Consider the following 17,588-nt stretch of genomic DNA (forward strand, 5'->3'; position numbering starts at 1 on the left):
TAAAGTGGCAGAGAGGAAGTTCTTGGTTCCACCATCCATACCTTCTGCAAATATTTATCAAGTCCTACTGTGTATTTGGCATTGCACTCAGCACTGAGGATGTACCAGAGAGTAGAACAAGCCCCTTCCTCATGGAACTTACGGTTGAGAGCTGTGTATAAATTATAGGTTTGTTTAAGCCGTTAAGGCAGGGAATCTGCTTTTCTGGGAACTCCTGAGTGAAATTCCCTTGTTCAAGAAAGCCTAAATCATACTGGTGCCCTGCCTTAGCTCACAGCCTTAGGATCAAACACAGCCTCCCGGAGATGGTCATAACCTATCCAGCACCAAACAACCTGTCTACTTCAAGATCCATCCCGCACTTTGATGTACTTCCCCTCAAATAAAGGATTGGGGCCTTTTTCATGTTTTCAGTTCCAGTCCCTATCAGGACTGGAAGACCCATCAGGCACCCCACTTTGAAATCTAATTTCTGGCTTTGTCTTTTATTCTTTACTGATTATTTCAGATTTTTTTTTTTATTTTCCCAGGTGGCTCGCACCTCTGAGCAGGAATCTGCTGGTAACCCCGGCTGTCCAATAGTGGAGACAACAAACAAGCAAACACATTTTACTTATCTATTTTATTTCTCAAACACTCGGAATAGCTGTATGTCAGAATTTGCTCCAGAGCCTTCAAGAAGTAACTCATTTAATCCTTACCTCAACACTGTTAACATTCCTATTTTTCAGAAAAGGAAACTGAAGCACAGAAAAATCAAGTACCTTGCTTAAAGTCACATGCTGGCAAGTTACAGAGGCAGGCTGCATGTCAGGGCACTTATGTGCTTTCCTAGAGGCTTGGGCAGGAGTTAGCTCTGTGGGACAGCAGAGTGAGGGACTGGGGGCTCATGCGAGTCCATGTCACTTTAGATCAGAAAGTTGGGGAGGGCCTTTCTGAGGAGGTGCCATGCCTACGTGGCCCTCCGTGGAGTTGGGAGCTCAAAAAACTCTGCAAAATAGAGAAGGGGATTGTAGAGGGTGAAGGAGAAGCCTTTTCCCCTTCCCACCCTCATGATTAGCTTCAACAGAAGTTTCTTGTTTGGCAAATGATGTCAAACTCCTTAAATTATGGCAAGGTCACAGTTGCCAGGAGCTGTGTCCACAGTCTCCCCTCTGGGAACAGTTGTCATGGCTTCTCAGCAGTTTTTATTTCCTCTCATGACTGTAAATTAAATTCTGTAGGTGACACAATTTTCACCCATTTCAGCTATGTGATACACTTCTCTGCATTTTAAAAAGGTGTTAATCGTTTATCACTCTGTGACTAATTCTATGCTCATATTTATCCTCACTATTTGGATTTTTGTTGTTGTTGTTGCTATTCAACATCACATCTACAAGACACCAGGAAATTATGATAGGTGAAATTTACCCAACTAGATCAAGTAAAGGTTTTATTTTTTCCTTTACTTTGGTCTCTACATTTAAACTCTGCGGTTCTCATGATGCTTACCATGGTCTCAGTTTATTTTTATCAGTTGGTAATGAAATGACAGGACTGACATGCCCAACCTGTCTTCAGTCCTAAAGTGCTTTCTGCAATTAAGAGTCTTAAAATGAGAATGATATAAAGAAAAGCTTTCCCGGAAATGGCATGACGCCGAAGTGGAAGCCGGCATCCCTACGTAAACTCATCTCTTCTCTATTAAAGGCCATAAATTTTCATTAGATGATCAATAGAAATGGCATGATTGCTCAGGAGCTCAGCCCTGATATTTAAATTCTTCTCCTCAACCTTAATGAGGGCATATATGAGAGCAGTGGAGTGGGGTGACATTTAAGACTTGGATACTCTGAGATTAGACACAGATCATTCAGACGTTAGGCTGCAGGCGAATGGAGATCCTAACAGGCTCTAAATAGCAGTCATGGTACAGTAGTTATAATAGTCCCCCCTTGTCTGTGGTTCCTAGACCTAATCTTGGAGTCTTGGAAAGTATTTCCCACAAATAATGAGGGACTAATGTAATTACAAAAACTGCAATAAGATTAGCAAGCAATGTCTTGTGTTTTGAACATGCTTTGAGATTCTCAGCTAGCATCAGCATTGTGTAACAGGCAGTGTGAAAGGAGCTTCTAGCTTACATCAGGCCATGCACACAGGAGTGGAGAGAAGATGAGGGGCTTCTGGAAAGGTGAGGGAGTCAAGAGGAAAATTAGGTGAAAGGCAGCTGGAAATAGGATCTAAAGGCAGTTACCCCTAGGTGTCCATAGGGGATTGATTCCAGAACTCCCTGCCAACACCAAAACCTGCAGATGCTCAAGTCTCTCATGTAAAATGGCATAACGTTCACGTATAACTTACATCTTCCCATATTCTGTAAATCATCTCTAGATTCCTTGTAATACGTAGTAAAACGTAAATGCTATATAAATAGTTGTTATACTGTACTGTTTAGGGAATAATGACAAGAAAAAAGTCTGTACTGTTCAGTACTTTTTGGTTTTGTGTTTGTTTGTTTGTTTTTGTTCCTGAGAAATATTTTCAATGTAGAACTGAGGAGTTCACATGATTATGGTGCTTTCCATTTGGTTGGATGTAGTTGGGCTTCTTAACCTTGGGGACAAAGTCATAGTATTTCTGCAGCAAAATGTAAAATTGCTCACATTGTGTGCAACGAATGAAGTCTATAACAAGTTTCATGTCAATTAAGGTCAGATATTACTACTAAAAAAAGAAAATAGCTCTTATATGTAGTTTACAGCTTTTTAGACTTCAGAATTGGAAGAAAGAATTGTGAAACTGTAATCCATTTTGCAAACAGGTTTTCTGTTAATATGTCTGCTTTAAAAACTATCCTAAAGTTGAATAATAACTTGGAATGAAAGTTTAAGAATTTTAGTCAAAAAAAAAGTTTATATACTTACATGTAGGTAAAATTCAATTGAGTTGAAGAGACAGTGGAAGAAATTTCTCAAAGTATTCTCATTCAAGAGGATGGTGTTAGGTTGATTTTTGTCATGTTTGTAGAAAAACCTTGTAAATCAATGATAGAATAAAAAAAATGTGAATGTTTAATGAATCGCTTTATAAGGCAACAAACTCAATTGTATCCCAGGTACCATACCTGGCTTATGAGTGTTCAATAATTATTTGTAAAATCGAAAGGGCATTCAGTTCATAAAAGCCTAGTCTATAAAGACTGGTAGGAGATTTTCTGAATACTTAATAAAATATTTCATGAAGAAGAAATGAAAAATAAAAGTGAAAACCAGCAAAGGGAGGAACTACACTAGAAGAACAGTCTTCTATTAATAGAAGGATAAAGTAATTCAAATTAAAAAAATCGTATGTTGAAACTCTAACTCCCAATGTGATAGTATTTGAAGATGGGACTTTGGGAGGTAATTAGGTTTCGATGAAGTCATGAGGGTAGAGCCCATGATGGGGTTACTGCCCTTACAACAAGAGATACCTGAAAGCTTTCTTTCTCCTTTTCCTCTTCCTCTTCCTCTTGTTCTTCTTCCTCCTTCTATTCCTCCTCCTCCTCTTTCCTTCCCCTCCCTGCCAGGAAAGGATATAGTGAGAAGGCAACCATCTGCAAGCCAGGAAGAGAACTCTCAGTGGCAACTGAATCTCCTGGCACCTTGATCTTGGACTTCCAGCCTCTAGAATGGTGGAAAATGCATGTCTATTGTTTAAGCCACTTAGTCTCTAGTTTTTTGTCATGCAGCCCGAGCTGATTAAGACAAGAGCTTACATGTGATCATATTGCTCTAAATGCCATCATGAACTTACAAGAAGAAATAAGAGAGTTAAAATTATACTGCAGAGGGGTTAATATATAGTCCCTATCTCAATCATACTTTAGCTCCCAGTATAAGAGTCCAGTAGCCTACTCTATTTTTAAATTGAGATCTAATTGAGATCTTCAATTAGAAATATTTCATAGTCAGATATCAGTGAGAAGAATGCACATTCATTCAATGTACTTATCATAAGTTAAGAAATCTTGGAAACAGACTTGGCTGAGCAACTGAGTCATAGCTAATGACTTGTTTTGGGTTTTTTATTATTCCTTTAGAATTAAAGAGCAGGAGTAGGTACAATATACATACAGGTTGACATTTTGATTCATTCAAGATCCCTTTGCTTGGTTTTGTAAGTTTCAGAGACTAATATTTTTAGTATTTACAACACAGGATTTTCAACAGAAGGAATTATAGAACAATGAAAAACCAGAAGTAAGATGGCTTAGAGATCCTGTGACCTCTAAATATACACCTATTTATAGCCTATATTTATTTTCTAAAGAAATAACTTTGCCACTGGCCTGCAGGATCCAGCACCCTGCCTTGACTCGCCTGGTGTAGACTAGCTGGGCACCCCTGAACATGGCTGCCTGCAATGCAGCTTCCCCAGAACACCACTTTGCTTCCAAGTCTGCAGCCCGGCCCACCCCCACACACTAACCTTCCAAGAAGGGAAGTTTGGAAGTCTTACACCACAGCTTTCAACCCAGTGGGAAAAAACAATAAAAAGGAAAGTTGTGACAACCCACAGCCCATACACCCATGCTTGGTTCATACCTCAAAAAGAAATGAAAAGAAAACCAGGTGGGTCCAGTCAGTGAACACATACACTCACTGACTATTTTGTCCACCACAATGGATACAAATCCTTAATTTCTTAACATTTCACCAAAATTTACCAGGATAGATGAAGGCTCAGAGATACAAACCAAAGGAATGTACCATCTTTTTAATTAAATGATATCAGAAAATTTCTCAAACCTTAAAAATGAAACAGAAGACCAAATATAGAAGGTTTACAGGACCCAAATATACAAAATTACAACAGACCACACCAAGGCACATTAGTATGAAAATTCCTAACATATAGAATAAGGATAGAATTTTAAAGGCTCCCAGAGAAAGCAACAGATAACATGTAGAGGAAAATCAATCCAGATCTCAGCTGATTTTTCAACCCAGACCCTCAAAGCTAGGAGGTCTTGGAATAATATATACCATGCTCTGAAAGAAAATGATGCCAACCAAGAATACTACACCCAGAAAAATTAAGCTTCAGATTCAATGATGAAATAAAAACCTTCCATGATAAACAAAAGTTAAAAAAATTCACAACTAGAAAGCCTGTGCTACAAATCATACTTAATAAAATATTTCATGAAGAAGAAATGAAAGATAAAAGTGAAAACCAGCAAAGGGAGGAACTACTTAGAAGAATAGTCAGTCAAAGGATAAACTAATTCAAATTGAAAGCCATAAATCAAACAAAATAACAGGGAATAAAAATCACAATCTCAGTCATAACATTGAGTGCAAATGGCCTAAATGCATCAATCAAAGGACACAAAGTGGCAGATTGAATTAAAAAGCAAGACCCAACTATATGCTGTCTCCAAGAGATTCACCTCATAAGCAAAGACATCCACAGACTGAAGGTAAAAGAATGAGAAAAAACATATTATTTACATGTATCTCATCAACAAGAAGGGGTTTCTATCCTCATATTAGATAAAGGGGACTTCAAGCCAACATTAATCAGAAGGGACCAAGAAATCCATTTCATACTTCTCAAGGGAATTATACATCAACAAGACATAACAATTGTATATTTATGACTCAAATAATGGAGTACCTACATACATCAAACAAACCCTTCACAATTTCAAGTATCAAATAGACCACAACACAATAATACTGAGTGACTTTAACACACCTCTCTCATCATGAGATAGATCCTCCAGACAAAAACTAAATAAAGAAGCTGTAGAATTAATAAATACAATTATTAATTTAGACTTAACTGACATATATAGAATATTTTATCTACCAAAGACTGAATGGACTTTTTTTCTCAGCAGCACATGGATCTTTCTCTAAAATAGACCACAGCCTATGCCATAAAGCAAAGCTTAGCAAATACCAAAAATAAAGATAATACCTTGCATTCTATCAGATCATAATGGAATGAAATTAGAAATCAATGATAAAACACAAAAGAAAAGTTACTACACCTAGAGACTAAATAATATGCTATTGAATAACCAATGGATAGTACAAGAAATCAGGGAAGAAATTTAAAAAATACTTAGATGTAAATGAGAATCTTGATACAACTTATCAAAATCTCTGGGACACTATGAAGACAGCTCTAAGAGGAAATTTTATTGCATTGAGCACATTCTTTTTTTTCTTTATTAAATTACTTATTTATTCTAATTTGTTATACATGATGGCAGAATGCAATTCATTTCATATTACACATATAGAACACAATTTTTCAAGTCACTGATTGTACACAAAGTATTTTCACACCATTTGTGTCTTCATACATATACTTAGGGTAATGATGTCTAACTCATTCCACCTTCATTCCTACCCACTTGTGCCCTCCCTTCTCCTCCCTCCCCTTTGCCCTATCTAAAGTTCCTCCATTCCTCCCATGCTCCAGCCCTCCCACCCCAATTGCCATTATGAATCAGCATCCTTATATCAGAGAAAACATTCGGCTTTTGGTTTTTTGGGATTGGCTTACTTCACTTAGCATTATATTCTCCAACTCCATACATTTACCTGCAAATGCCATGATTCTATTCCCTTTTAATGCTGAATAATGTTCCATCGTGTATATATACCAAAGTTTCCCTATCCATTCATCTACTGATGGACATCTGGGTTGGTTCAATAATTTAGCAATTGTGAATTGTGCTGCTATAAACATTGATGTGGCTGTGTCCCTGTAGTATGCTATTTTTAAGTCCTTTGGGTATAAACCGAGGAGACGGATAGCTGGGTCAAATGGTGGTTCCATTCCAAGTTTTCCAAGGAATCTCCATACTGCTTTCCATATTGGCTGCACTAATTTGTAGTCCCACCAGCAATGCATGAGTGTGCCTTTTTCCCCACATCCTCGCCAATGCTTATTGTTTTTTGTATTCTTGATAGTTGCCATTCTGACTGGATTGAGATGAAATTTTAGAGTAGTTTTGATTTGCATTTCTTTAATTGCTAGAGATATTGAACATTTTTTCATATGTTTGTTGATTGATTGTATATCCTCTTCTGAGAAGTGTCTGTTCAGTTCCTTGACCCATTTATTTTTACTTTTTAGTTGTAGATGGACATGATATCTTTATTTTATTTATTTATTTTTATGTGGTGCTGTGAATCAAACCCAGTGCCTCATGCATGTGAGGCAAGCACTCAACCACTGAGCTACAACCCAGCCCCTTGGCCTATTTATTGATAGGGTTATTTGGTTTTTTGGTGTTAAGGTTTTTTTAAAATTGTTTTTTAGTTATACATGGGCTCAATATCTTTATTTTGTTTATTTATTTTTTGATGTGGTACCGAGGATCGAACCCAGTGCCTCACATGTGCGAGGCAAGCACTCTGCCACTGAGCCACAACTCCAGCCCTGGTGTTAAGGTTTTTGAGTGCTTTATATATCCTAGAGATTAGTGCTCTATCTGATGTGCTTGTGGTAAAGATTTGCTCCTATTCTGTAGGTTCTGTAATCAACTCACTGATTGTTTCTTTTGCTGAGAAGAAGCTTTTTAGTTTGAATCCATTCCATTTGTTGATTCTTGGTTTTAATTCTTGTGCTATATAGAAGTCTTATTAAGGAAGTTGGGGCCTGACATGATGGAGATTTGGATCTACTTTTCTTCCATTAGGTGCAAGGTCTCTGGTTTAATTCCTAGGTACTTGATCCACTTTGACTTGAGTTGTGTGTGTGGTGAGAGATAGGGGTTTAATTTCATTTTGTTACATGTGGATTTCCAGTTTCCCAGCACCATTTGTTGAAGAGGCTATCTTTTCTTTTGGCGCCTTTGTCTAATATAAAGTAACTGTAGTAATGTGGTTTAGTCTGTGTCCTCTATTCTGTACCATTGGTCTACAGGTCTATTTTGGTGCTAATACCATGCTGGTTTTGTTACTATTTGAGCACAATCTTTAAAAGAACAGAAAGTCACCAAATAAATAACCTACCATTACATCTCAAAGCCCTGGAAAAAGAGGAACAAGTCAACACTAAAAGCAGAAGACAAAAAATAATTAAAATCAGAACTGAAATCAACAAAATTGAAACAAAAAACAGTTAAATATATAGAAGAAACAAAAAGTTGTTCCTTTTTTAAAATAAATAAATTATTAAACCCTTAGCCAAGCTGATAAAGAAAAAAAACTCAAATTACTAAAATTTGTGATGAAAAAGGAAATATCACCATGAACACCATTGAAATACAAATGATAATCAGAAACTACTTTGAAAGTCTATGTTCCAATAAAATAGAAAATCATGAAGACGTCAACAAATTTGTACAGACTTATGACCTACCCAAATTTCAATAGGAGGACATAGAAAATTTAAACTCTAAGAAAATGAAATTAAAGATACCATCAAAAGCCTATCAACAAAGAAAAGCCCAGGACCAGACAGGTTCTCAGCCAAGTTCTATCAGACCATCAAAGGAGAATCAACACCAATCCTCTCCAAATTATTCCACAAAATAAAAAAGGAGGGAACCCTTCCAAACTAATTTTATAAAGCTAGTATCACCTTGGTACCCAAACCAGACAAGGACACATCAAGGAAAGAAAACTTCAGACCAATATCTCTGATGAACATAAATGCAAAAAATGATAACAAAATACTGGCAAATCACACACAAAACATATGTTTTGTTCATCTGAGGGATGCAAGGTTGGTTCAACATATGGAAATCAATAAACATAATTCATCACACCAATAGATTTGAAGACAAGAATCACATGATTTTCTCAATAGATGCAGAAAAAGCATTTGACAAAATATAGCATCTATTAATGCTCAAAACTCTAGAAAAACTAGGGATAGTAGGAACATACCTTAACATTATAAAAGCTATCTATGCTAAACCCAAGTCCAACATCATTCTAAATGGAGATAAATTTAAAGCATTCTTTCTAAAAACTGGAACAAGACAAGGATGCCTTCTTTTACTACCCCTATTCAACATAGTACTTGAAACCCTAGCCAGAGATAATAGACAAAAATTAAAAATTAAGCAGATATGAATAGGAAAAGAAGAGCTTAAATTATCCCTAACTGCAGACAACATGATCCTATATTTAGGAGACCCAGAAACTGTACCAGAAAACTCATTGAACTTATAAACGAATTCAGCAAAGTACAAAATTATAAAATTAACACCCATAAGCCAATTGCATTCCTATACCTCAGTGATGAATCAACTCAAAGAGAAATTAAGAAAACTGTCCCATTCACAATAGCCTCAAAGAAAACAAAACATTTGGGAATCAATCTAACAAAAGAGGCGAAGTACCTCTACAATGAAGACTACAGAACACTAAAGAAAGAAATTGAAGAAGACCTTAGAAGATGGAAAGATCTCCCATGCTCTTGGATAGTCAGAATTAATATTGTAAAAATGGCCATACTACCAAAAGCTCTATACAGATTTAATGCAATTCCTATCAAAATCCCAATGACATGCTTCATAGAAGTAGAAAAAGAAATCATGAAATTGGGAAAAATAAAAGGCTCAAAATAGCCAAAGCAATCTTTAATGAGAAAAGTAATGCAGGAGGCATCACAATACCAGAACTTAAATTATACTACAGAGCTATAGAAAAAAAAATGGCATGTTTTTTTTTTTTTTTTTTTTTTTTTGGCACCAAAACAGACATGAAGACCAATGGTACAGAATAGAAGTCACAGAGACAAATCCACATAAATACAGTTCTCTCATACTAGACAAAGTTCCCATAAACATACTTTGGAGAAAAGATAGCCTATTCAACAAATGGTGCTGGGAAAGCTGGAAATCCATATATAACAAAGTGAAATTAGACTCCTATCTCTCAGCCTGCACAAAACTCAACTCAAAGTGGATCAAGGACCTAGAAATTAAACTAGAGACCTTGTGCCTACTAGAAGAAAATGTATGCCCAACTTTCCATCATGTCAGTTCAGGAACAGACTTCCTCATTAAGACTCTTAAAGCAAGTTTTATGAAGTAAAATGAAGAATCAATAAAATGGATGGCATCAAACGAAAAGCTTCTTCACAGCAAAGGAAACAATCAAGGATGGAAAAAGAGTGCCTACAGAATGGGAAAACATCTTTACCACCTGCACCTCAGATATGAATAGGAAAAAAAAGAGCATTAATCCCCAGGATATAAAAAGAACTAAAAAAAAAAAAAAAAACCTTAAAACCAAATAACCCAATCAATAAATGGGCAAAGGAACTGAACTTGCAGTTTACAGAAGAAATACAAATGGTCAATATATATATATATATATAAAATATTCAACATCTCTAGCAATCAGAGAAATACAAATTAAAACTACACTGAGATTCTACCTCACTCCAGTCAGAATGGCAATTATCAACAATGCAAGCAATATAAGTAACAATAAATGTTGGTGAGGATGTGGGAGAAAAGGTACACTCAGATTGCTGGTGGGACTGCAAATTGAGGTAACCACTCAGGAAAGCAATATGGAAATTCCTCAGAAAATTTGGATGGAACCACCATTTTGACCCAGTCATCCCATTCCTTGGCTTACACCCAAAGGACTTAAAATCAGCATACTACAGTGCTGCAGCCACATCAACATTTAGAGCAGCTTAATTCACAATAGCCAAGCTATGGAACCAACCTAGGTGCCCTTCAACAGACAAAGGGATGAAGAAAATGTGGTGTATATCCACAATGTAAAGTACTCAGCCATAAAGAAGTACCCATATTTCTTAACACAAGTTAAGAAAGGAGAAACTAATTCAGAATCTCATGTGGAATTTGTGTTCTGATATGTGGCTATATGAATGTTTCTCACAGCCATAAGAAAACTGATCTATTCAAATGACAACTATGATAACTGAGTTTTAATACTGTTCCATTCCATTTTGAACATTTGAATCTAGACAGATTTCATCATGAGATGAAAATCTGTAATTTTAGCAATTATTCAAATAGGACCTTTCTTCTTGTTTTTTTTTCTCTGTATTATAGTTTCATTTTGCCACTGGCAGCTTTGATTCTACTTTTTATCCAAAGGGTCATATTACATACCCTATAGAAGACTTTTCCCAGTATGGATGGCATTAAAGAGCTGGTCTGCTGAAGCTATGATAATGGGTACTTGAGATCCTTTCTTCTGTTTGAGGGATGTTTTGTTTGGGAAACTGGTCTCAGTTCCAGCCATGCTGCAGGTCTCTCTGTATGGGCAATTGCACCCTTTGTTGGAGATCTCCATGTTCTGCGATGGTAGGTGCCATAGTGTCGATTTTGAAGCCTTTGTTTCTTGTCTTGGAATCTTTCCTGGTCATATCTGCTGTTGGCAGCTGGGATTGGCTTTTTGGTATACAACATGGGATCCACAGGTGCTCTTTGGACCAATCACTGTTCAGGTACCTTTTTTTCTCTGGCCCTTACAGACTGAAGAATTGCAAAACTATTTTTAGAAACATTTTACTGTATCATATGAAATCATCTTACTTTTTTCAAATGGGTATTCCATTAAGAGGGATTCTACCAACTAAGATTTCACATTTAATATGTCTGAAATTGATCTCTTGTCTGCCCCTGCCTATCCCAACCTACTTCTTCAATCTTTCTCATATTCTTTACTTTTTTTCTCTCTCTTTTTTTTTTCTCTCTCTTTTTGGCAGTGTTGGGGGTTGAACTTTGTGCATGCCAGATAAGCACTCTACCACTGAGCCATATTCCCAGCCCTTCAGTCTTTCTCATATTAATAAATAGGACTATTCAGTTATTGAGTCTCAACCCAAGTTATCTTTCATATTGGCCCACCCAGAAATTCTATCTCTGGTCCTGACCGATCATACTGGGGAGGCTTTTTGTAATAACCCTGAACTGGCTTTTGTATTTCTGTTTTGAACCTCCTTCCCACCTCCACCTCCCATTTCCAAATAGTCTAGTCTCTAACGCGTAGCCAGAAGATCCTTTTACATGTATTTTTCCCCCCAGTGTTGGTAATCAAGTCAAGGACCTCACACAGGCTACACAATAGCTCTGTCACTGAGCTACATCTCTAGTCCTAAAGGACACTTTTAAAAGGCAAAGCAGATTGTGTCGCTCCCTTCCAATAACTCTCCAGTTATGTCCTGGCATTTAGAACCAGCCCAATACCTTCCCTAGGGCATCCAAACCCTGCATGGTTTTGCTCCCCACTGTCTCCCTGACCATATTTCCCACACTGGAGTAGCTCACTCTGCTCCTCACACAGGCATCCTTGCTATTCCTTTAGCCTGGAACACATTCCCTGAGACAACCCCAGGGCAGTGCTCACAATTCACACATTTCTCTGCTCAGAGATGCTCTGTTCCCTTGGAACCTACCACTCCCATCCCATCATCCTGCTTTATTTTTTTTTATCATAGCATTGCTACCCAGAATCATATATTTTTTGTTCATTTGTTAATTTTATCTTCCCAGAAAACTGAGACTCACAAGGCCAGGGGCTCTGCTTCATAGTCTGCAGGCTTCTCCATACCCAGACAATGCTCGGCATCCAGTGCATGCTTAGTTGTGCTTAACTCTGAATAAAGAACTAGCTGGGAGAATTGGAACATAGGACAAACTATCCTTAGTTCTTCATTTTTTTCTACCAAATGTCTTAGACTGCCTATATAGCAGAGTAGAGGAATTTTCATGGTAGTTTGAACAGTGAGGTTTGTTTCTGTTGCCTGTGTACACTGTGTAAGGAGCCTAAGTGCCTCTGTCCCTCATTATAATGGAGGATAACATAGTTGAAAAGTTCCAAAGAGCCAATATTGGGAAACAGCGCCTACAATAGGCTTCTCCTCCATAGAAAAAAAAATATAAATAGAAAACCTATTTGTAAAAGAAGATTTGACTATATAGAAATGAATGTGTGGAATGGGGAGTCTCTTTAAAATTCTGTGCTTTTGTATTTCTAAGTTTCTTGAATTTCTTTACACATCCATTCCACAAATATTTATTGAGTATCTAACTTCCATGTACTTTGCTAAACAGAGCAAGGAAATATGAAACATAGAGGATACCTGTGACTGTCTATTTGTGTTACTCATAAATATGTTTAAAGAATATATTCTCTCAATAAAAATAGTCTTTATTGATATAAGAGTTCGAGGGGAGGGCTGGGGTTACGAAGCACAGTGATAGAGCGCTTGCCTAGCATGTGTGAGGCACTGGGTTTGATCATTAGCGCCACATAAAAATAAATAAAATAAAGGTCCATCAATAATTAAAAAAAAAGTTTGAGGGGAAAAATTGTCAGAATTTTAAAAAATAATCTTCTAATCAGCAATTTAAATGAAAGGAGGTCAGGTTGTGCCTATATAGTCATGGAAGAATTGGATTAAAAGATCAAAAAGTACTTGGGGCTTATGAAAATGGCTTCTGATACCCCCCAAATCATTCTTTTTAGCTCTTTGCTTCTTTAAGAATCTCCTCCATGAGGTCATTTGGACCTCCTGACCTTCCTCTCATCAATGCCCAGTGCCTCTGAGGCTCAGAGCCAGGACTGGCAGCCCTGGTCTGGTGAGGATGAGGATGCACACTTAGGCCTTCTGGAGAGAATGTCTATTGTGAATGTCCAATGAGAGAAGCAGACACTCCTGGAAAGCGATCAGCAAAGTGCCAGCCTCCATCTCACAAAATATCTGAAAAAAAAGATTTGCTTCAAATCTTGCCTTAGAGAAAAATTCAACGAACTTAAAACGGAGCTTCATTTTTCTGTGCATTAAACTTTCACTCCAGGTTCCTAAGGCCTCGGATTCTCTGTTCCAGACAAACCTACTCCCAGGAAATGGTCTTGTGAGTCCCTCCCATCAAAGTCAAAACGCTGTGTCAGTCAGACACACCTTTTCCCCTTCCCATCAGCAGTCACACCTTGCCAGGGCCACTCCTCCAAGGGAATCACACCTGAATTCCTTACTTTATCATCTGTGAGGAGAAGATGCAGAGTGATTTTCTGTGGTGCTTACTGTGCAGCGTCATAGTTGGCCAGGTATTATGGGGAGTGGGAAGGAGCAGGGAAAAGAGGGGGATAAAGTTCTTTGTGGAAGACCCTTCTGTCAGGGTGATTTTCCTTACAAGTAACAAAAATACTTAACAGTGTTTTAGCCAATAAAGTCATTTAATTTAATATGTAACAAGAAGTGCAGAGGTGGGTAATTTCTGGAGTGGGTCAGCTCCACATCCCCTGGCCACCAAGTCCATCACTCTGACTGGCTAGTCTTCCCATCATGGCTACTGAAAGGTCTGCTGAAGTTCCAAGCATTACATTCTCACATAATGTAATGATCAAGGATGGAGAGGGAAAGGAGGAAAAGAGGTAGGCTCATGGGCCTTTTCTCCTTTTTCTGGAAGGAAACTCCCTGAGCTCACAGCAAACCACACTGACATCACATTAATCAGGCTGGGTCAGTTGCCCACATCTGGTAGCAGGGAGTTGACAGATACCAAACACAATCCAACCCCTGGGGTTAGGCACATTAAGATTAGAGCATAATTGAGGTTCTATTAGCTAGCCAGCAAGGAAAACAGAGCCAGAAGGAAGTCAATGGTGTCTGCTACAAACTTGGAACCACATCACCTAAGTGCTACTGCACAGGTGTGTAATCTGGCTTGAAAATTGCAGTCAAACACCTGGGCTCTCTCCAAGTCCCTCCACCTTCTGGTTCCTGCCTTGCAAATCTTTGGGTTAACAGGGGAAGAGGGTGTGTCAGAGAACCGATGGTGATGTTCTAAATTAAAAGACAAACAGGATATCAAAGCACAATGTTCAACTTTCCTGTTGTCATAGATTGTATCACATTTCTATTCTTTAACTTGAATTTGTTCTGTTGAACATGTCAATTATATTTACAAACTTGCTGGAAAAAGCAATTGTTTTCTGGTGGGAGGACATGTTACTTACAATGAAATGGCCCGAAGATTATTGGATTCAATTTTAGTTATTAATCCAAAATCTCCAAATATCCAAGTATCAAGAATCAAATGCTAGCATTTGATTATTATTAATTATTAGCATGCTAATAATTTGATGTGAGGCTTCTTTAATTGTATTGGTGGCTAATATTTTAAACATCATAACAAGATTTGGTTTGGAATTTTTAAATTGCTTTTTTCATAGGCTGGCCTTGGAGTACAATCAAAATGCTCAGTCTTCATCAGGGTAAAGTAAAATTTTTGCCTTAGGGCTAATAAAAAATGTTTAAAGAATACATTCTTTTCCAATCAAAATAAAAATAGTTTTGTTGTTTCCAGTTGGGAAAAGGGCTCTATTTTTAGGATGTATAGTACCTGTTACATTCAATAGAAGAATGTCAGTCTTTAAATTCTCACTTCTTTTTTTTTTTTTTTTTAGCTACTAGACTACAGATTTTTTAAACAAATTTATTAACTTTTGATAACTATACATGTTTATGGTGTACAGTGTGATATTTCAACAAATGTTACAGAATGTACTGATCAAATCAGAATAATTAGCATTTCATCTTTTTATTATTCCTTAGCTTCCATGTATGAGAGAACATGTAGTTTTTCTCTGAATCTGGCTGACTTCATTTAACATAATGTCCTCAAGTTCCATCCATATTGCTGGAAATGACAGGATTTCATTTTCTTAGAGCTGAATGATATCCCACTGTGTATATATACCAAAATTCTTTATCCTCTGACCTACTGATGAGCACCTAGGGTTCATTCCACTTCTTGGCTTTTGTGAATAGTGCTGCAGTAATATGGGAGTGAAGTTATCTCTTTGAAATAACTGATTTCATTTCCTTTGGATTTATGCCCAGAAGTGGGATAGCTGTATCATATGGTAGTTCTGTTTTTGTTTTTTAAGGAATCTCCATATTGTTCTCCATAATGACTACACAAATTTACATTACCATCAACAGTGTGTAAGAGTTCCCTTTCTCTACATCCTCACCAGAATTTATCTTCTATCTTTTTGATAATAGCATTTCTAACTGGGATGAGATAAAATATTGATTCTGAATGTTTTTAACCACAAAGAAATGATAAGATTTGGATAGATATGCTTACCCTGAGTTAACCATTACACAATTTATACACGTATTGAAATATCACATGGTATCCCATAAATATGTACAGTTTTTATCTGTCAATTAAAAACTAAAATATATCTTGGCATCTTTGAAAAGAAGCAAACTTAGATGTATATTCCTAATCTTTTATCTTTTGGCAGAGTTCTGGAAATTAGTTCTTACACAATATCTCATCTTATCTTTTAACTGCCTGTCAAAAATATTATTCTCACTTAAAAATGAAAAACCAAGGTTCAAAAAGAATAAAATGACTTACCTGAGTTCACAGAATGTTAATTATTGGATTAGGGCAAAGTGGGACTCTTAAATCCATTGCAACACTTATTAATGTCTATTCAATGTCAAGCATCCTCCTGACACTGGAAATAATAAACTAATAATAATTAGACCTAAAATTTATTAAACCCTAGGTGCCAGGCACTGTTCTAAATATCTACACTTTTTGTTTCACTTAATCTGCTCAACAAACCATTGAAACAGAGACTATAAAAGTTCTCATTTTATAGATGAGGAAAGTGAGATCTAGAGTTGCATAAGGTCATGCTAGATATGGGGAATTGTTGGCTTTGAACCACTTAAACCAACAGATCTTTCTGTGCCTGGGTTGCAGTTATCCCCTTTCTGCTAGACTTGGTCAAGGGGTTGATTTATGCAAAGTGGAGCCACATCAGGAAGCACTGCCTGCCATGGTCCATGGCAGTACTGCTGCACTTTTGTTTATGACTCAACAGGACCCTGAGAGGGTATTTAAGCCATTGGTTGTACTCTTTAAGTTTTCTTACTTAGTAAAATTGATTACATTCTCCTTAGAAAATGATTTCTATTTCATATACAATTTTTAGGACAGTTTCACAATTGAATCATGAACAAATGACCTAGACGCCTTAGTGTGAGCAAAGCTGCTGTTGACTCAGAGTATTAATGATAACTTGGAAAGTAGCTTGCTGCTTTTCTAGCTGTACGTCATCCCTGTGGAAAATTCAGAATCTCTCTCACAATGGATTTCAATTAGACAATTTCATGGCTTTTAGGTGAAAAGACAGCCTGACATTTAGTAGAGATGCCTGTTAGTTTCCACTTGCAAAGTGCTACTGAAAGCAGCTCTTGCTAGATTAAAATGATGTTTTTAAGCACCTGACTGGTGGGGTTGTAAAGATTTTTCTTCCTTTTTCTTTTTAAACAAATTATTCATGGGGAAGAGTAAGGTTTTTCCAGAACAGTTATATTACCTCTATCCAGAAGGCTCACCATCTTCTCCAGAGCTGAAGGCTAAATGAGCCTGTCTAAAGATGGGTGGAAAGAGGCTGGCTCAGGCTTGACCAGCTGGGCCCACTGCAGTGCAGGCCAATGCTCACACCTTGATGTAAATGCCCCTGGGTCTTTTTTGGGATAGCCAGCTCCCAAATCTTCTTTCCTGGGTCATACATGCAAATCTCAAGAGTGGTTTTTGTACACCTCATCAGGCAGAGTGCAGCAAG

General features: G+C 37.2%; 1 long non-coding RNA gene across 1 annotated transcript in view; it reads right to left on the bottom strand.

Annotated features, from left to right (window-relative positions):
• Window positions 1–2,079: 2,079 nt before the first annotated feature.
• Window positions 2,080–17,588, bottom strand: part of LOC131423839 (uncharacterized) — a 41,172-nt gene continuing 25,663 nt past the window's right edge. Inside the window, exons 2-3 of the long non-coding RNA XR_009225921.1 lie at window positions 3,458–3,546; window positions 2,080–3,018 (exon numbers count right to left, since the gene is read on the bottom strand). This is a non-coding gene — a long non-coding RNA (uncharacterized LOC131423839). The remainder of the gene's footprint in view (window positions 3,019–3,457; window positions 3,547–17,588) is intronic.

This window comes from Marmota monax, unplaced genomic scaffold (genome assembly GCF_021218885.2).
Source record: "Marmota monax isolate L192 unplaced genomic scaffold, Marmota_monax_Labrador192_F-V1.1 WCK01_AAM20220418_F8-fsc00013, whole genome shotgun sequence".
Taxonomy (NCBI): Eukaryota; Metazoa; Chordata; class Mammalia; order Rodentia; family Sciuridae; genus Marmota; species Marmota monax.